Raw genomic sequence first — 18,930 nt, 5'->3', positions numbered from 1 at the left:
ACCGCGCGCGGGGCCCTGGGGCTCGTAGTCCGCCCTCCGCGACCACAAGCCCCACAATGCCGAGCGGAGCGGGGGCGGGAGCGGGAGCGCTCGGCAGGGCGGGCCGGGGCGGGGACAGTGCCCGGGCGGAGCGGGGCTCAGAGGAGCCGAGCACAGCCTTCCCTGCACGGCAGAGCCGCGGCGGAGCGCGGAGCGGCGGCAGCACCGCCAGGCAGCGGGCGGGGTGGCGGGAGTGCTGGTGAGTGCGCCCGTCCCTTGGCGGGGCTGTGGGACCGAATGAACCGGGCGGCTCCGGCTCGTTTCTTACACCGTGCCGGAGTAGTGGCGGTGCGGAGGAGCCGCTGCCCGTGCGGGGGTCGCCGGCGTTCCCTCGGCGCCGGAGGGAGGGAGGCAGGGACGGGCTGCGCCCGCTGCGGCGGGAGAGGAGGCGTTCGGGATCAGAGCTGCTTCTCCGGCGTGGGATAAGCGGCGGGGAGCGGCGGGCAAGCCCAGGAGCCCCTCGGTGCTCGCTCGGCTGCTGCGGGCGGCCGGGGAGGGACGCGCTTTCCGTCCGGCCCCGCGGAGCTCATCCCGCGCCCCGGCGGAGTTGTGCTCGGGTGAGGGAAGGGTCGCGGTGCCGTGCCCCAGAGCCCGCCCGCGGTGCCCTGCGGGTCCCTGCGGCCGCCCAGACCCTTCCCAGCCCTTACCAGCCCGCAGCTGGGCTTCGGAGCCGCCCGTGAGGGGTTCGCCCGCCGCTGGCAGCCCCGTCCTGGCGGCTCGCTCGGAGCGCCGCAGAGCGTGTGTGCGCCCCGGGTGCTGGCCATTAAAAGAACCAAACTTGGGCATTATTTGTCGGGGTGGTTCTGCTCCTAGTAAGCTTTGAGGTTTGAAGTTTCGAATTCCATCGTAGGAAGAGCTCAGCGATTAAAATTTGATATTGATATTAAGGCATCAACTCGGTTCTAGGTCCGAATTTGCGTTTCTGATGTGTCGCTGTTAACGCTCACTTTTTAAAAATGCTGGTCGCTTCTCCCTGATGTTAAGGCACACGGATTCCCCATTGTGAACGTGAGAATGAATCATTGAACTTGTCAGGCTTTGGCTGTAACTTCTTGCAGCGCTGCTGGCAGGGTGGGAAGAGTTGGGTGCCTTTGGGGACAGAGGGACGGTGTGCAGGTGTCCGTGTGTGTCACCCATCCTCATCCCCTCCTTCGGGGTGGGCAAGGGCTCTGGCTGGGGGAAAAATAGGAAAAAAGGCACCTGGGTTGTTACACGTGTGAATTTTCTCCTTCCCACGCCGTCTCGTTTTGTTTTAATCAGATCTCTCGCGTATCGATGGGTGATTTCTCACATATCAAATACTCTATGCATCCTGGTATTAAAGGGCTGCTTAAAAACTGCAGCAAATAATATGTATGAGTTTTGTAGTCTTAATCACCTTTGAGCTCAACTTCTTCAATTTTCCCCTCATTTTGATCTGGTGATTTGGTCTGACGGAAAATTACGCCCTTCTGTGTAGGGGAGAGGTGTTTAGTAAAATGTTGTAGCATGGGTTGAGCCAAATGTCTGCTTAATGGTTATTTATCCTTTCAGTGAAATTAGTATGTTTTAAATAAAATTACAAAGCTGTAGCCATAGAGCTGCTCAAACTTAAGATAGTTTCCTCTTCTGTCGATTTTGTGATACTTTTCCAGATTCTGTCAGGTCTTGGTTGGAGTTCTGGGGATTGAACCAGATTCACACTTTTGTTATTTTACATCCATTGTATTTTTTAGAATTACTCTGGCTTGGTTGAATGTGATGAAGAATAATTGCCAAGAGAGGGCAGGGAGCAGAAAAGGGTGATGGTTTTTTTTTTAAGGTGTGGGTTGTCTACAGAATTACACAGGGCAGCCTAAGACGTAATGCAATGTGAAGGCTTGTGGCAGTGTAAAGTTTCCTGTTAAAGGCAGTCATGAGCTCCAAAATTTGACCTCATGAGACTGTCTGTCCTGTATTTTCACATCCTCTAGTCCAATTGGAGTTGGATTTTTAAATTTGCTCTGAGTTTGTCTCGTCATCTGCCATTGTCAGGGACTTGCTCACACGTAGATGAAAGTTATTCATGAACGTGTCAGTCATCTCCTTTCATATTCAGGGGTGAACAGTTCTAGGAGCACTATTGTTGTAACAACCCTCCTGAAATTTATTCTGTTGATGTCAATGTTGTATTTATGTGTAGCTTAGTTCAGTTTATAACCTTGTGTATCACAGCACGTAGCCATGAAAATGGGTTAGTGCTGGTAGAATTCTTCACAGCAAGATCCGACTGCTCCCTCCTCTTTAAAGGCTTTTGCAATTAATGTTTTACTTCTCAAAACTTCAGATTTATTTTTTGGGCTGCTCATCATCGCTGAAGACACATTGTTGGCATGCCTGAATACCTTTTAAAATAATTTCTAGCAATTTGTGTTCTGTGTGGGCAATACATTATTCTGTCTGTGTAAAGCACAGGCTGAATTAATATAGGGTACATCTGTCCTGTACTGAGTCTTCAGGCTGTCCTTATCTGAATTGAGCTGTGTGTTCAAAATAACGTTAAAAATTGGTGTGTAAGCATGGTTTCCAAAGTTAATGTTTGGTTTTCCCTATTTTATATCTCTTGCATGTCTCTGATACAATAAAATGGGCAGATGGTAGGGAAAGATGTCTGTATAGTCAGCTGTAATTAGTGATAAATGTGTCTTTATGAATATATACATTCTTTGTATATATGAAAAAACAGAGTAGTTTAATTTGGGAATCCCTTAAAAAATTTTGGGTTTAATTTGTGCCTTCCCAATGTGTTCTTGTGAACTGGATGATTAAACATTAGCAGAACATAGAGGTGGGGAAAATAACATACCATGTATTCCTGCAGGAGGCTGGGAAATACTGTCTGAGTCTTGAATTATTGAATTGACAGGAGGACACATTTTCAGTCAACTTCTTTGTGAAATAGTCCAGGACATAAAGCTGTAGCCACTTCAAAAGAAAAAAATTAATCCCATAGTTCATTAATAAGGGTGAAGTTTTTGGTGCTTATTTTCCCTCTGTACTTGGCATTTGAAGCAGTGCAAAACGACAGGGATGTACAGATGTATGGATCCCATTAAGAATGTGTTTATTTCAGGTGTAAATACCTCAGTGCAGTCACTAGGAAGGTTGTGTTGGAGAAGCTCTGTAGCTATAAAGTAATGTGAGAATAGTTCCTTGCCTGTTTGTGGCTTGGGTAGTTCTCAATAGCATCTCGTTTGGTGGCCTTAATGAAGTATCTGTGATAAAGAATTGTTCTTATGTGGTGTGATTAAAATATCAGCTCTAAGGTCGTGTTCTGGTTTGTTTAATACACTTCAAAGCTAATGATTATGAGAACTGCAGACCGTGGCTAATGGGATAAAAGCTGTGTGAGTTATCCATGTCCTTTTTGGGCTTTTGGAGTCATTGCAGAGCAGCTGTAGCTGTGAGATGGGAAAAGAGGAAATTTCTTATTCATACAAGCTAATGAGTTAAATGTGTGTATGGCTTTTGGGTTAATGAGATTTGACCTCGTGTGTTGTAAAGGATTTTTAGTTTAGTTCAGTGTTTAAATATTATGATAATTCTTGAGAAATATTTTTGCAGACCTTGAGACTCCTCTTTCAGGAAGAATCAATAATGACAAGTAATTTACTGTATAGAAGAAGAAAGATAAAACAATGTAGTTTTATTTAGTTTTAACCAACTAGCTTCCAATTTATAGGCTGGCTGTCTTAGCACTAATTTATGAACTTTGTGTGCTTCAGCCCTGAAGTCTTTCATCATTCCAACTAAAGAAATAATTGCTTAATAATGCTCTCTGTTCCTGCTCTGCCGTGTGAGTCTGACAGTTCCAACTCCGTGATGCCTTGATGGCCTAATGGACAATCTGCTGCTTCTAGAAAGATCTATTCTGTCCCAGCCAGAGCTGAAGCTGTGCCATGTGTGCAGGGGGGTGTCAGATGTACAAGCCAAGCACTTGTTAGCCAGCAGTGATCTCCCCAGGCTGTGGAAGAGCTTCAGTCCCTGCGCTTTTCCTTTCCTCTAATTTTGTCATGCGTGTTTCTGTGTGTGCAGTGGGTTTGGGGGGGGGGGATTTCCTCATCTCAGAAAAGAGAACCCTCATTTCCTTTTTAACCTTTCTGCACAACACACTGAAGGCTTTGTTTTGCTTTTGCAGTTCTGAGAATTCTGCTCAGATAATTCCCTTTGCAGTAAGACGAAACGCCCAAACGCTGCTCACCAGTTGCATTCTGCACCTGGTACTGTTTGAGCAGCAGCTCCATTCCAGCCTTGGTTCTCCTGTGGAACTTTGGAGTGAGCTGCAGGACTTGGACATCTCCTTTTCACTGTGATTTTTTTGAAGTGCCCTTGGCATGTCAAGGTAGCGTTAAGAGCGTGGGTGCTTTGCCAAAGACAGCCTGTCGGAACTGCTCAGCATCACTCAGCCACTGGAGATTGCCTCCTTCCCTGGCACAGCAGCAAAGTGCCAGGCTTTGGGGACTGTCTCCATGGCTGAGGTGCTGTTTGCTGCCCTACTTTTCCCCATACATCTCAGTTATGTAAGTTGGAAAGAAAGGTCTAAAGATTTAAGGCATCATTTTTTAATTGGTACACCAAAACTGCCCTTTTCCAATGGTTTGTTTTTTTTTTTTTCCCCACGTTTAAATTAAAGCAGCTCCTGGAGCATTTAATGACTGTGTACTTCATACAGCAATTGGAGTTCACTGAAGCAACTCGTGTTTTCTCTCTCAGATATCTTTTTCTCAAAAGAAGCATTGCTCCAGTTTCTAAACTATTTAAAGTAATTAATCAAAACGTAAGATGACAGGAACAGCTTCTGTAACATCAGGTCCTCAACTTGAGATGAGGTTGATGCAAAGGGAAAGTGCCCAAGTCCCCACCAGTGTGTGTAAAGCCTGTAGGTGAATGATGACCTTTTCATCTGCTAAGAGATATGAGAAGTGGGAGGAAGAAGACAGGGGAGCCGAGTTATTTTTACTGTAAATATGTCAGTTTATTGACTTGTTAATTTCAGATTTATTCAAAAAAGCAGGAGGAGGAAACACTAATGTCTGCCAAAAACAAAGTAATTAGTGGGAGTTGAAAGATGTCTAATGACTCTTACAAGTACTAAAGAGGAATAAACTAGTCTCTTATTAAACTGGATATGGACGTTTAAAAAACTGTAGTAATTCTATTTTATCTTTAAAACATGTGCAATTGCATATGGTAAATAAAAACCTAAAGTAACATTGTTTATTCACAGTAACATTACAGGCAGAGAGTGGGATTTTAATTTAAAAAACCAAAACTGACTCCACACTTCTAAAATAAGGGTTCAGATAACACTTGACAAAGCTTGAGTTTGAGCTGAAGATGACAGAAGAGTTTTAGATTAATGCTTAATGTGCCTGCTACACCTCCTTGGTCTAGAGTGACAAACAAGATCTTGTTTCATGACTGCATGTGCAGTCTTCCTTCTGTGCCAGGGGACTGTGGTTGTGATTAGTCCAGTCCCAGGATCCATCAGCACATCTGCTCTGCTGGTTGTGTCTGTCCAAGGGAGCTGTTGGTGGATCTGCAGGCTGGGGAGCCGGGAAGAGGAGGACAGCAGGGTCAGAGAATCTGGAGAGAAGAGAACCAAGGGTTAGGAAGGGCAGCCATGCAGCAGCTGGAAATGAAACCTGGGAGCCTCAGAGCTGAACCCTTTAATTCAGCACTGCTCTGGTCTGTGGTTGCTGTGATCTCATTTCTATCCTGCAGTAATGCTGATGGAAGTGTGACAGATTGGGATTATGTGTGGTCCCCAACTGGTGATAGTGAAAGTCTGGGAGGGCTCCTCTGCCTTTGCCCTGGGTCATTCTGTGCATCTGAGCTCTGGCCTGCTTTATCCTCCTCTCTCCATGGCCATGGATGCTCCTCCATCCCCAGGGATCTGCCCCTGGGTCATTCTGAGCTGCTGGCCTGCTTTATCCTCCTCCCTCCATGGCCATGGATGCTCCTCCATCCCCAGGGATCTGCCCCAGGTCATTCTGTGCATCTGAGCTGCTGGCCTGCTTTATCCTCCTCTCTCCATGGCTATGGATGCTCCCAGGGATCTGCCCCAGGTCATTCTGTGCATCTGAGCTCTGGCCTGCTTTATCCTCCTCTCTCCATGGCTATGGATGCTCCCAGGGATCTGCCCCTGGGTCATTCTGTGCATCTGAGCTCTGGCCTGCTTTATCCTCCTCTCTCCATGGCTATGGATGCTCCCAGGGATCTGCCCCAGGTCATTCTGTGCATCTGAGCTCTGGCCTGCTTTATCCTCCTCTCTCCATGGCTATGGATGCTCCCAGGGATCTGCCCCTGGGTCATTCTGTGCATCTGAGCTCTGGCCTGCTTTATCCAGCTCCCTCCATGGCCATGGATGCTCCTCCATCCCCAGGGCTCTGCCTTTCCATGCTCTGCTGTGCCCACAGTGCTCTGTGCTCCTGCAGGCTGTGCTCACAAATCCCTGCTGCTTTTATCCCCCAGGGCTCTGCCTTCTGCCACCACCACAAGGACTCAGAGCTGTGTTTGTGGTGTTTTGTGGCTGTAATTGTTCATGATTGTTGTCCCTGCAGTCCTGTGCCCTGCACACGTGGCTGCAGCTCCCCAGTTCACTGTCACCTGTGTGGTCACTGCAGGCACCAGCTCTGCTTGCTCTGAGCTGGCTGCAGGACAGTGCCTTGGATTTGTCCTCCCCACACCTTTGAGGCACAGGGAATGTCCTGGTGTCACCAAACCCCATAGGGATTTTGGAGCTGTTGGAGTCTCCACTTGCTCAGAAGCTTGGCATCATCTCTAGCTGACAGTTCCCATCTGTTTTTCCTACCATGCCTCTGTTAAAATACTAAAGAAAGCAGGAAATTAGATATAGGGGAAGATACTAAGGAAAACAAATATCAGAAAAAAAGCAAGCAGAAATATTTAATTACAGGGGATATGGAGCAGCAGGGCAGATAAGATACCATGACAGTGAGTAAGAATCAAATTGACTGTAAGTAGATCTATTTTGAGGGGATGATATGCATGAAGTAAAAAATGCCATTAGTAGTTTATCATATAGAAGAAATGTGAGGGAGGAGAATGTGCATGCAATATTAAAACACAGTGCACTTGTGGATTTGACATAACAGATAGCAGGTCCCCATATGTGAAGTGACAGCAAAATACCCTTTAGCTGCAAGGGGACAAGCTTTCACTCAGTCACAATGCAGACAACTTCTTGAAGTGATGGAAGCATATTTCCCAAGAAGAACATGAGGACATCTCATATTTGGAAGGGGAGAAAAGCAGCAGAAATTCAAATCTGCATCTAGGAATTGTTCCAAGGAGCTGGGTCTCATAAAGATCTTTGTTACCTTTACTGAAAGCCCTATGGGATAGAGGTATGGAAATGTGTTCCCACTGTTTGTCACCTCAGCATTGGCAGACACCAATTAAATTGATGTGCACCATCCTTTCCTAATCCTTATCCATGTAACTATCCTATCCTGGAGTTATTACTTAATTCCTTAGGAAGTCCAGGGCTTTGGAAGAATCCCTGGGAATATTGCTGAAGCACTAAGAGAGGAAGGACAAAATTAATTTTTTCCTTTCAAAGGCTCTAGGATTATCCCAGGAGCTCAGAGAAGGTAACACCAATGGATAGGGTAGTTTTAAGGGAAGAAGGGAAAAAATTTCCTTGTTTTTACATCTTTTGGTAGTGGACAAGTCACTTAATCTTTGCTTAACCTACGTTTCTCCAGCATAAAATGAAAACAGCCTCTTCCTCCTCATAATGGCTGTGAAGCATGTGGGGTTAATTTGTTAAAGATAAAGGTGTGTTTGACTGTGATTTAACAACCTCAGTCTATAGAAGCCATGTAAGCAACTAACTTGGCATCTCATTCATCAGGCTTGGTGATCTTTGCTGGCTCAGAGCAGCCTGGTATAGATTTTTAGAGACACTGGATCGTTCCTATTACTTACTTGAAGGATAAATTGCAACATTTATCATGGCATTCCCATTTTTATTTTGTAAATCTTTCAATACCGTGATTGAAGAACACTTTGAAAGCCAATAAGTGCAAATTCCAGATATTGTTGGGATTGTACCTGATCAAAGTAACAAATAGCATCAATGGACTTGAACACCACATAAATGTTATGTATTTTCAAGGAGGCCATTAGAACACAGCATTCATTTGGAAAATATTTGGAATAATAACCTATCATTCACTCATAGAAAATTTCAGTGTTGGGTGGCGTTTCAGTCAAGAAAATCGTGATATCCTTTAGAAACAAGAAATTGTGCCATCACTGAAGCCTTGCAAGGTTGTGCTGAGACAGGAAGCAGCATATTAATGTGAAATTTCCATCTTTTTCACGCTTAAATGGAGCAGATCTAAAGTCAGTTCATTCAACAAAATGGCAATTTGAATCTATTTTGCAGAGCTCACTTGAGGCAATGTGCTCTTGCTAGTTCACTTTAAATGTGGATTCTGAGACTGTGGAAGACTTTTACATATTTTGATTACCATCAGTTCTGTTTGCTCACATTTTACCTGCTTGACTAGAGAAATAAAGTTTTCCTGGGTATCTTTTGGCATATACAAAATCCAGTTAATTAAGACATGCTATACTTTCTCCCCAGAGTCAAAGTATAATGTTCAGCTGGCCGACTTGCATGAATAATCCATCACTGTGAATCATTAATTTAGAAGACAAGCCATGGTAATTGATGTCTTTATGCAAGCTATGGAAATGCTTAGGGAAATTGCTTATTTTTTTCTTGTTAGTTCCCTTTTTTTTCTTTCATTTTTTCATTGGAATATTTCTAGGCCTGACTAGTGTGGATTCTGAAATGGATTCACCTGAGATTAAGGTTCTTGTGGGAATGGGATCTCCTTCTTGGGTTTGATAAAAATCGGAATGTTTTTGATCTGGAAAACTTTTAAAATCATAACACTTATCCTTGAGCTAATCTTGTGTGCATACATTGGATGAATCACTGTAAGTTTTGGAAGTTTCTAGGAAAAGGAGCTGGCATGGTGGTCTTAGCAGTGGCTTTAATGTGGTAAAAATGCTTTAACAATTCTCGTGATAATTTGGTAATGCAAACAGGGATTACAAGGTAAGTTGATATTTTGACCTTCCTGTATTACTCAGCATGTTTTTGTATCAAAATAAGCATATAAAAGGCAGGTGATGTGTGTATATATATATTTTTTTTTTGTTGGAATATGTACATTTGAAGATAAATTATCACATAATTCATAAAGCTCACCTATATGCTGCATTACACTGTAACTATTATGTCTCTGTGGCATGAAAAGTTAACTCATTTTGTTTTCTTTCTGGGAATCTCTTCACTTTCACTCATAGTTGAAATATGAGGGTTTGCTACCAATTTACAATTATTTTGTCTGCCTTCAGAACAAGGAGGAGGCAGTTGGTTGGTATTGAATGGGAGCCAACAGCTTGGTGACATTTCAAAAGTGGGATATCAATAACCCATATATGACTTAAAGCATATATATTATGTAATAATGTCATACATGCAAAATATTATAAAGTCTTTCAATTGATGTTAATGGGATTTGGACTGTAACTACATAGTACTAAGATGATTTTTATTCCATTGAGGAAATTTCCCAAATATTTCTTGTGTGTTCTGTAGCTGAAATGCCAAGTGGACCACTTCTACAGATAGATTTAAAATGTAACAATTCTGAAAATGATCAGGCAGGATTGTTTTGTGTTCTCCTTTTTTTTTTTTTTACCCTTGAATATTTATTTCCCATTTAGGCATCAAACTAGAGGCTTATTTGATCTCATGTGCTTGGCTGCTCCTGTTTGTTCCCAGCTGAGCCCTGATGTGCTGCACTTTGAGAAATCCAGCCCTGAATTTTGACATTTTACACAGGAGCAAAAAGAGAACATGTTCCCAATAAATTCACATTTGAGCTGAATTCAAATAGGTTTTGCTGTTTGGGTTCAGTTTCATAAGGTAGGAGAGGTGAAATGCTGCTGATAGCTGCAGTTATTGAAAAATGGTAATCACAACTTTCATAAAGTGAGATAAGCCATGTTTATTAATGTTTTCTGTGGCCACAGAGTGACTTGGCCCTGGGACATTAAATGCCTAAATGGGTTGTGTAATTAGCTTTTTTCCACTTACAGATCAAGCAGCTAAACACACAACATTTTCTGAGCAGCTCAAATTATTTTTGTCGTGTTAGTTTAAGCCAAGGGAGAAAATAATTCTAATTTTTCAGGTTTTTTGAATAAAATCAGAGCTGCACAGTGAACAGAACTGGGGTCCTGAGGAGATTTCTATGCCAGCCATAAAATTCCTAAATCTGGGATGGTTTCTGTGTTCCCACCCCTGACGCAGAACAGAGGTTTGAACCATGCTGCCTTGCTTTGGCCAAGAATTCCAAAATCATTGACCCAGAACCATGGCATGTGGTGGCCATGGGTAGAGACCCCCCCCAGGCAACCTCTTCCAGAGCTTTCTTGTGTTTGCCAGCAAAATTCTGTTGTTTGAGCCTGATGTATTGTTTCTACAGTTTGAAATTCAGTCTGTCCCATCCACTGTGCATACACAATCAGAACAATATTTTAATGCCTTTTTTCTTCTCTCTCTCCATGATTGATATCAAAGAGAGGGACTGAAATAAAACATCCCCAAACTGGCCAAGTTTGAGCTTTTAAATCCATATTAATTTCATACTTGGCTACCTCAGCTGGCATCATTGTTAGTCCAATTAAAAAATAAACACCCGCCCTAAAGAAATTGCAGCCAGGCTGTGTCACACTCAATCCTAAGGGAAAATTCCTTAGGCACAGGGAATACTCCTGGTTTTTAAAAGGCTCTGCTCGAGTGCCTTCCAAATGTAAGCTTTTTTCCCCACAGTAACCACTTTGACCTCTTTGACAGTATCATAAACCAAATAAATAAATACACTGCAAAATCCCCAGTTTGATCAGGACATTACAGAGGAAAATTTCTAGTCTGGATTTCTGGATAAAGTAATCTCAGCAGTTCCTGGAGGAAGTGACTGGGGAGTTGCCAGTGTCAAATAGGAGGTAAATATTTCTCTCCCTGAAACAATTCAGCAAAAAGACCTCTGAAAATCTGAACAACCTGAGGACTTTGAGGTAGTTAAGCTCTAATTTTGTAATGTCATGGTTTGACTCTTTCTGTATAAGACAGGTTAAACGAGTAGGACCTTTAAAATGAGAACAAGGAAATGTTTGTTTAATAAGGCCCCAGTAAAGATTTTTTCCCTAATGCAAACTCGCTGAATGGGAGTGCAGAAGTGTTTGAGGTTAGGGATCAGCTGTGGCCATTCAGCCTTGTAATTACAGCTGTGATAAGTGTGTTTTCAAGTCTTGCTGTACTAAGAGTTTTCTTAATCCATTATTTTACTTGGCCTTTCACTGCTCCTCCTAGCACATTGTAACAATTCCTGAAAACTTCTGAATCATGGGAAAACAAGTGTTAGGCTATTAATTTCTGGCTCTATAGAGACATAAACTTGAGTCTTGCCTGGGCGAGTGCGTGGCCGTGTCTGACATCACTAATGCTGTATTTGGGAGCCACAGTAAGCACACAAATATTGCAGCTCTGTGTGGGGAAGACTGGGCTGTTTAAAGTCAAGCTTTTTAATGTAGCACTGGGGGGAAAGTGTAGTGAACTTCTGGTCCATTATTAGCAGCCTTTGTTACTGTGGGCTTTGGGAGCTGGAAAGGAGATGGCTCCTGGTGAAGGCTCTGTTCCTCCAGTGCTTTGTGATTGCTCTTGTTCATGGGAATTGCTGCTGATGTCTGCTGCTGTTGGCTTCCCTGTATTTTCATGGAAACAAGCCCTGATGTCTCAGCTGGTTGCTCTCTAAGTGCAGGAATTGATGGCACTGAAGGTCCCACGGCTTTGGACACTTGACCCAGTGGAGCTGCTGTCACCTCTGCACGGGCAATTCACTGCCTCAAACAACAAAACTCAGTGTTGTTCTTCCTTCAGGGTAGTACAATTCTGTGTATTCTGCCATGGATGAATTTGAACAAAGAAGAAATCAACCTAAAAGTAACTTTAGGTGGTTGATTTCATGCTCTGAAGGGGGGCCAGCTGTAATTTTAGTGTCTTGTGTGTCCCAGTGATAAACTTTGATGAGATAGAGGTGGCTGTGCTGCGGTCCACAAGGTGCCCAGCTGATCTGTGTGTGCTGCCTCAAGGCTCAGCAGAGTTGGGGCAGTGAGGGATGAGCTGCTGCCCATTTTCACCTGGGGGTGTGGAATAACTGTCCTGTGGTGACTAACCAAAGAAATGTGTGTCACTTGGGCACTGCTGCTCATCCAGCTGCACCAGTTCTGTGAGGTCTGTGTGAGGCAAGGCATTCTGCCTGCTTGTTGCCTAATGAGTCTGGTGCTGAGGCAGATTGACTGAAAATTAAAGTTGTTTTTTTTTTTTTTTTTCTGTGACTGTATTGATGGAACTGCTTGGCACAAACCGGGTCTGAATTCCTTGCTTTGAGGTGCAGCTGTCCACCTTGCCTATTTGACAACTTAATTTAGACATAAAAATCGGATAACCCATGTAAAACTTGAAATTTGGGCTCTTTTATACAGGCACAAGAATTCAGGTTAACCTACTTAGTTTGGAAAGCCACGCTAATTAAAAAGATTAACCTCATTTTAAATAAGTGTGTGTGTTACCCACCAGTGGAAAATACTGGACACCCATGAATCACAGCTCATCACACAAGAGCTGGGAGTAGTGTCAGAGTCTTTCTAGCACAAGGTAGAATTAATATAAACTTGCCATAAGAAAACACCTGAGACTTGCTGGAAAACAGGCAGTTTGGTTTGGGGAGGGGACACAATGAGGTTTCAACTTTCAGTTTTCATTCTGGGTGTTGGAAATGATTCAGTTCCTTTCTTGAAGGTATCGGAGCTTTCAAATGATAAAAATCTGAATGGAAAACAAAACCAAAACAAAACCAGCCAACCAAAAAACACCCCAGACATCCTCAGATTCCATTCCTTTCTTTAAGGTATTGGAGCTTTCAAATTATAAAAATCTGAATGGAAAACAAAACCAAAACAAAACCAAAAAAAAAACCCCAGACATCCACAGATTCTATTCCTTTCTTTAAGGTATTGGAGCTTTCAAATTATAAAAATCTGAATGGAAAACAAAACCAAAACAAAACCATCCAACCAAGACCACCCCAGACATGCTCAGCGCAGCGCAGCACGCGCGTGTTCCTGGAGCCTCAGGGAGGCTGTGTGGATGTGAGCCAGCAGAGCACAGCACAAGTGCTCTGTTCCTCCAGTGCTTTGCGATTGCTCTTGTTCATGGGAATCCTGCAGCGTTTACAGTCCGGTCTAACGTGATGCAAACTCCTCTGTGTGGGAGAATAAGCAGGATTAAGAGGAATTCAGCTCCCTGCATGTGGTGTTGAAATGGCTCATCGTGGAGCGGGTGCTTGGAACAGCGTCAGTTCCCATAAACACAAACCAATGAGGCTTGAGCAGTGAGCACAGAAGAGAGCTCCAAGGGCAGATTCCACCTTCCAGGCACAGCGTGAGTGCTGGACTCTGAACTGAGCTGTTTTGTCCATGGTGGGCCAAGAGTGATGTTTCAATAGCCACAAGCCTCCAAGGCCAGGATAAATGAAACTATCAGAACAAAAATGGGATTTTATTCCCCCTCAGTAAAATGAGGCTTGTTTTTTTACTCTGATTGAATAAACTATTTGGTGGCTGTGTATCTTCTGTTGTGGATAAGATGCCTGAACAGCAGGAAGTAGTTTTTCCTCCCTGCCTTTCTGTTTCTAACTTTCCAGTTTATCCCTTAAAGCTGCTGCTGTTCCAGATACTCTCTCTGAACAATTCAGAAACACATGTAGGGCACCAAGCTCACTTCTTGTTTTCATGCCCTGCCAGCTCGCCCAGTTGGAACAGCATGAGGCTGCTCCTGTCCCATTTGTTGGCTTTTGGTTTTTTTTTTCCTTGAGTTGGTAAGTTCATGCATGCTTGTGAGGAAAAAAGAGGGAGGAAGAACGTGAATGATGATGTGGAGATAAAAGCTTGAGGATTTTAGTGGCATTTCTGGCCACTGTGCCATGCTGGGTGCTTCACTCCTCCTGCCTAGATCTGACTTGTCTGTATTGGTGTCTGGAGTCCTGTCTGTCATGGACAGATGTCCTGGTTGCTTGCTTTTTTTAGATATTTGCAGAGCCGCTCTCAAGTGCAAGCAATATAAAACCCGAGTTGTGGAGTTGTAGAAACCATGGAGATAAGGGAGACAATTGAGAATATTTGAGAATATTATAGCAAAAATAGCAGCAAAGTAAATAGCAGTGATGCTGAGGCCTGAGAGGCAAGAATTGGAACTGGCCTTAGGGTGGGAGGAAAGAAGAGTTTAATTTTCTTCTCCATGTGGAATTCCCATGCTTCTTATTCCTTTGGGAAGATCAGTGATCAACATCCTTCAGATCAAAAAGAAATTCTTATGGAATGCTTTGTTGAGGTTTTCCACTGTGAAAAATACAGAGTGAAAAAATCCTGCTGCTGGCTGAATTTGGCATCGAGATTATTCTGTAGTTTTTAGAAAAAAAAATCTGTACTTTGTAACAGATGTTATTCTGCTATGTTAGAGCAATATTTGGAGAGGCTTAATGCTGAATTTTCCCCTCAGTTACTGATTTTGCTGAAGTGTCCTTGCTCAGTGAGTCCATTTTGCTGGTTCAGAACTGAACCCCCTCTGAGTGACTCTTCTTTCTTTCTCACCCTTTTGTCTCTGGAGGCTTTGTGCTAGACCAGCTTTAGAGCCTTTTTCCATTCTCATTTTGTGCCTCAGCCGTGCCTCTGGCTGGGCACAATTGCCAGGACAGCTCTTTCAGCTTGGTTAGGCCCTGTCTGAGCCCCAGCCATGCCAGGACAGCTCTTTCAGCTGGTTTTAAAGCTGGGCTTTGCTAGGCTCTGCCTGGCTCCTGGCTGTGCCAGGACAGCTCTGCCAGCTGGTGCCAGGGCAGCTGCTGGGGCTGAGCTCTGAGCTGGGTTTGCTCTCAGCCCTGGGGCTCTCAGGACTGGCTCCCTGAGGTGTGAGCTGCTCCCAGGAGGGGCTGGAGGCTCAGCAGAGCCTGCTGCAATCCTGAATTTGCCATGGAGGAGGGGAGCATGCAGAAGAGCAGCACTGGAGGAATGGTGCCCGTGCATTATAAACAGCAGTCCTGGTGATGACGAACTGCTGCTGGTAATTAATCAGGGTGCAACATCTACTCTGAGGGCTGGGGTTAATTGTTTTGGGTTTTTTGTTTTTTTTTTTCAAAAGCAATCTCTGCCTTATTACTGTACTGTAAGAAAGTAATTCTGATCTCAGAATGTTAACAGAAGTGAATAATAACTCTCCTGGCAAGAGGGACGTTACCCAAATGTAAATGGAGCCCAGTGTTGATTGCAAGGCTGCAGCCAATATTATTTTGTAGGAAAACGAGCTGGCTTGTATGTCACACTTGCTTTCAGTTCATGCACTGACAGACTTCTCTGCTGAAATCCTGATGCATTTTAATTAACTTTCTTCATCATCTTGACATAGCTATACCACAGCCAGATCTCTTTTCTTCTGAAGTCCTTGTGAAGGGAGCTGGACATGGTAAGGAAGAATTAACTTCTGCTTTGATCTTTTGAAATGGTGTTTCACACTGTGTGCTTTTTCTCTTTAGTTACTCAGGGATGATTTAAAGATTGTCATTGTTCATTGTGTTTTGTTAAGGATATTTGAAAACTTTCCTGAGTTGGTTGATGGGCTTTTAAAAGGCATTCAGCAAAATCTCCTCCAGAGATGCACAATTTCTAGGTACTTCTCTTGCAGTGTTCCCTATTCCAGCAATCCTAAGTAGTGAATGGTTCCTGTTCTGTTTTTGTTTCTCCTTAATTAGTTGTGTCTTTTAGTCCTCCTACTTTGGAAGGTTTAAAATTGGCTGTGAGAGCTTGTATAATGCCAGGCAGAGTACACAGACTAATGTAATATATCTCAAGTGACTTTATGTATAAATAGGGAGCTGCAAGGAAAATGCTTGAAACACTGCATTCCAAGCTCACTTGCTGGAAATGCTTCCACAGGATGTATTATTAATATATTTTGGTGCTGCTGAAGCTGTAATATCACCATGCATTACAGCAATATCTGTGACATAAGTGACAGCTTTCATCACTTATACAACTACGCTCCAGAACATGCAAGGATCTCGCCTTTAGACTCCAACTGCAGTGATTGCATCTGGCAGTTGCATATGGTGAAACTTAGCTACTGCCCTTTTAATTAAATTATAGTGGGAGCTTGATGATCAGCTGAGTTTCACAGGAAAATAACAGAAATGGGACTTAGTGTAAGTAAGGAAATTTGTGGTACGTGCAAGAGCAGGCAAGAAGTTGTTCTTGTGTCTAAAATAACTGATTGCAGTGTTCTATCTCTGCTGCTTCTGATGGAAAGAGGCTATTACAGAATTAGATCTCACCCTTCCTTTCCCAGATAGCCCTAAGGAAATCTGAGGGAGGAAGAGGAATGCTGCTGTCTCATCTGGGGGATGTTCCCTGGAGGGTTGCACCCTGAGTGGAGTACTGCACTGGCCTTTTCACTGCAAAGTCATTGCAGAGGTAGAATGTGTCAGAATTGGTCCTGGAGAGCCTCTGAGAGCCACCTTCCCTTTCTGTGTCTGGGCATTGTCCCCCCTTCCAGCAGTCAGGTCAGCATCTTCACCACCAGACCAATGCACCTGAGAGAGACTTCATGCAGAGAGCTGTGCAGGACTGACAGCCCTCACTGGGACACAAATGGGGGCTGAAACCACCAAAGCCAAACAGGCTGTGCCTAACTGAGGCCATTCTGTGGAACTTGCCAGGTGAGAGCTGTGCAGGACTGACAGCCCTCACTGGGACACAAATGGGTGCTGAACCCACCAAAGCCAAACAGGCTGTGCCTAACTGAGGCCATTCTGTGGAACTTGCCAGGTGAACCCCCTTTTGTTCTGCTGGAAGCAGATCCTGTGTAGTGTTTCAGGCTCAAGCTTGAAGCTCTCCCCATCAGACTGTGTTGGCTTTATCAGATGAGCCATTCCCAGTTCTGAACCTTTTAGGATCCCCAAAGTTCCATAATGCTTCAAATCTTCACCTTCACAGAGCTTGTGGGTTTTGTGTTTCCTTATTTATAGCTCTTACTTCGTGGGGCACACTGGAGCTGCCAAAAATAAGGCATTCTGCCAAAGTATTTCTAAAAATTTGTTTCTCCTAGACAGAAGAAACAAACAGAGAAATTGCATGTGAGGCCTTTCAATTGCAGGCCTTAGAGCAGTAGATTTGGAAACAAGACCACCTTTTTTAATTGTCTAGACATGTATTTAGATGTTGGCTTTAGGCTATTCAAATTTAAGTATTTTGGACATGGCTTCTCAGCATCTCTTTTTATTTTTTAATTAGAGCTGAGGGAATATGCTTGAGGAAGTGCAATTAAGACAACTTTGGCTTGCATAATTGCCTCAGCAGGTTAGTGAGTCAGTGCCAAGCTCCATGAAAGTTTAAAAACATTTGGGATTCAATGGAAAAAAATTGTCAATATGAAATTTTTCAGTGTAACATTTGCCTTTCAGCTTTTGTCAGTGCTCCTGGTGCCATGGGGTCACTTAAAAAAACAGGAATAAAGAATCCTGAAGAGCATGACTTGGTTGTGTGTTGGAGAGCAAGGTTTTAGTGTGGTCCAAACACTTCCTATGGAATGACTGTTCCTTGTCTTAGTCACTCTATACTGGAGTTTTAAACACTCCTCTATTTCCTATATCATTATTGTGCTGCTCTCTAATGAAATTAACCTCAAGGTTTTCTGCTCCAGAAGGCAATGACGCCATAATTTACAGATGGTGACAAAATCCCTTAACTTTTATTAATAAATGTTTGTGCAGCTTGAGATAGAGATGTCATTGCACTGAGACAAAACTGATTCCAACAAGGTTCCACACGTGTCTGTAGAATCTCTGCTTGACAAGGTCAGATGCTCACACAGGCTAAGGGCAAACGTTTTTTTAGGGATAAACATTTTTTGCAGCACAGAAAATGTAAGTGCATCCCCTACCATGAGGGAGCTGCCTTGCTGGCTGAATGGAGCTCGTGTCACAGTGAGCAGTGATGTGCCTGCCTGCTGTCCAAGGAATGCAGAATTTCCCAGCCTTGTCACCACTCCCAGGGACTGCACTGCTGATACCCAAAGTACTTTGTAGATCCCTTCCTGTGCTGCTTGCACTGGCCCTGATGGCCAGCTGGTTATCTATCCAGTTGTAGCTTGAAGCATTTAATGCTATTTAGTTAGTTTCCCATTTCCTTGGCTGTATTGTGCAGGTTCTAAGCAGTAACACCTCCTGAACTGTGTGTGTGGTGCTGTGAGGATTGGGATTTGATTTGCTGCTCTCACCTGCAGGCAGGCTCTGTGTGCAGCCCCAGGTGTGAGCACATCCCAGTGAGCTGGGGGATCCCAGCAGGGTGTTGGATCCCTTGCACTGCTGTCCCCTGCACACCTGCCTGTTCTCCTGGCTCTGGAAAAGGAATTATTTCTCAGGCAGAGCCAGCTCAGATTTGAGCTTTATTTCACAGTTCTTGTGCTGGAGGGAGAGAGGGGCTGAGTGCTGGGGAGGAAAAGGGAGATGAACACAGGGAGCAGCTGATGGGAGCCTCACATCACTTCTCTGGGTGTTTGCTGTGGTAAAACCACAACGTTCTGGAGGTGAGAATTCTTTTGCTCCAGTAGTGCTGGCTGGAGGTGCAATTTTTGCCCAATCTTCAGATAAAAATCTGAGAGGTTGTATTGCTGGACAAAGCAGAGGAAAGGCCGTTCTTGTGTTGTTCTGGGGTGGA

General features: G+C 44.0%; 1 protein-coding gene across 1 annotated transcript in view; it reads left to right on the top strand.

Moving 5' to 3' along the window:
* The first annotated feature begins 79 nt into the window (after positions 1-79).
* The window catches only part of LOC129124409 (neuroserpin), a 45,541-nt gene continuing 26,690 nt past the window's right edge, over positions 80-18,930 (top strand). Inside the window, exon 1 of the mRNA XM_054639386.2 lies at positions 80-238. The gene's annotated coding sequence lies outside the window, so the exon portion shown is untranslated. The remainder of the gene's footprint in view (positions 239-18,930) is intronic.

Source organism: Agelaius phoeniceus, chromosome 10, assembly GCF_051311805.1.
Source record: "Agelaius phoeniceus isolate bAgePho1 chromosome 10, bAgePho1.hap1, whole genome shotgun sequence".
In the NCBI taxonomy this organism is placed as follows: domain Eukaryota; kingdom Metazoa; phylum Chordata; class Aves; order Passeriformes; family Icteridae; genus Agelaius; species Agelaius phoeniceus.
The sequence above is the reverse complement of the archived record's forward strand: the minus strand, read 5'-3'. Positions and strand labels throughout refer to the sequence as shown.